Source organism: Pteropus alecto, unplaced genomic scaffold (assembly GCF_000325575.1).
Source record: "Pteropus alecto unplaced genomic scaffold, ASM32557v1 scaffold5, whole genome shotgun sequence".
NCBI classification, from domain to species: Eukaryota; Metazoa; Chordata; class Mammalia; order Chiroptera; family Pteropodidae; genus Pteropus; species Pteropus alecto.
Window position 1 is genome coordinate 29,576,867 of NW_006441953.1, and position 1,992 is coordinate 29,578,858.

The 1,992-nt window shown below is 43.9% G+C and overlaps 1 pseudogene; it reads right to left on the reverse strand.

Moving 5' to 3' along the window:
• Window positions 1-1,266: 1,266 nt before the first annotated feature.
• LOC112485675 lies at window positions 1,267-1,384 on the reverse strand (annotated as a pseudogene).
• Window positions 1,385-1,992: the final 608 nt, after the last annotated feature.

Here is a 1,992-nt window from a genome sequence, read left to right on the forward strand (position 1 = left end):
GAAGGATTTCAGGCAGGAGAGTGACGTGGTCCAGTGGATGAACATGCTCTCCCAAAGCCGTCATCTGGTTGTTTAAGATGCAGACACCTACCCGACCAGACTAGTCTTGTGCGTAAGTAATGTAGTGCTAAACCATAGCTGAGAATTAGTTTGTCATTGCGTAATCATACCGTGAGGCAAAAGTTTAACCTGCATCCGAATCGTATTAACAAGTGTAACTTCCCAATGCACGGACTCCTTTGCGTACCTAATTGGGAATTGTTTTTATGACTCAGCCGGGGCTGTCTCAGAATCTGAATTTTACTAGACAGGTCACTGAGGACCGCAGGAAAATCACCTCGGGTCCCACGGCCTATGTGTCGATGAGCTGGGACTCCCAGCCAGGTCTGTTTAATTCCAGAATCTGGGACCTAACAGAATCTGGGCTGTCTCTGGAGGCCTATGGGACAGTCCGTCTCTCACGAATAGGCATGAGCACACACGATCAGGCGCCGATAGGGTCTCTTTATAGAAACCTGGATAGGAAGATAAAAACAATACATTCTGCCAACACTTGATGGTTTACAATGATCATCTCAGATACCAGCTTCCAAAAACATTTGTCGAGCAGGCATATAACACAGGGCCTGGGGAAGAAAACAGAGTCCTCTAACGTTCCCAGTTCGCGTCAGAACGGCCTTTAAGTTGTGTTTCCCACTTACAGTCCTTATCTACATCTAGATGTTTTTAAATGTGTACACCTGCCACAAATAAAATGATTTCTGCTTTTACTCTGAGCATCATACTTTAAGGAGTTTACGTCGCTACAGTGTCTTTGAAATGAATATTTTAATGGGCTGTAATGTTCCATCAAATGGAACTATCATAATTTACTTAAGTATTTTCTTATTGTTAGAAATGTAGATTGTTCCCAGTTTTCCATCTTTATAAACAGTTTGCTTCAAAATTTTATACATAAAGCATTTCTCTTTTTTTCCAATGAATTCCTTAAAATGGGGTGCAAGGAGAGTAATGGATCAAAGGGATGGAATACTTTTTAGACGTGTTGTCAAATTATGTTTCTAAAGGGTTTTTAGTCAACGTTTTATCAGTTTATGGCCAGCACCCATGTTTGGTGCCGTATCGACTTAACAACCTCATAACCAGCTCCGGCTAGTCTCATTTTATTTATTTATTTATTTAGGTGAGGCAACCCTTGGTTGACTTCACAGATTGCAAGGATCTTGTCAGCGTACCATCCCTTATTTTTTTTATTTTTCTTTTTTAAGCCTCTAGTACCTGGTCTTCCTAGGTGGTCTCCCATCCAAGTACTAACCAGGCCCGACCCTGCTTAGCTTCCGAGATCAGACGGGATGGGCTTGTTCCGGGCAGCATGACTGTAGACTGGGTATTTTCATTTTAGAGCGTCATGAGTTACAGAGGTATTTAAAGCGAGTGTTATGTCTATATTATTATTGGGACAGGTAACGTCACATGCGGCTTAGCACATGAAAGCATCTTCTTGGTCTAAACATACAACAAAAGTCATTTTCTTCTGGAAATATTGAGAAACCTAAGGCAATTACAAAACCATTCCCTCAAGCCCCAGCTGTGCTTTACCTGGAGGCCGTCTTCTGAAGCTCGGGTGCCTGTGTCATTTGTGATTCACGAAGTGGCTGAAATAAATCTCCGTGCTTCAGGGCTGTCTCCCAACATCGTCTCAGCGTTCTGCAGAGAAGCCGCTGGTGTCACACCCGGGTTCCACACTGGTGCCAGTTGTGGCTTGTGCGTAAAGAGGAAACCAGAAATATTCCTGGAAAGCTCGGGATTGCCTGGAATACGCTTGGCCCTTACAGAGGTGGAGTCTGGAGAGACGCCACATGAGGGGCGTGGCTTACAGCACCGTGTCCGCACCTGTCTGAGGCAGGTACATGTCTAATGCAAGAGTCTAGGATGTAAACCTCAGCGTTTACAAACTACGCCTCAATGGATAATGCGTTTTGATTGGACTTT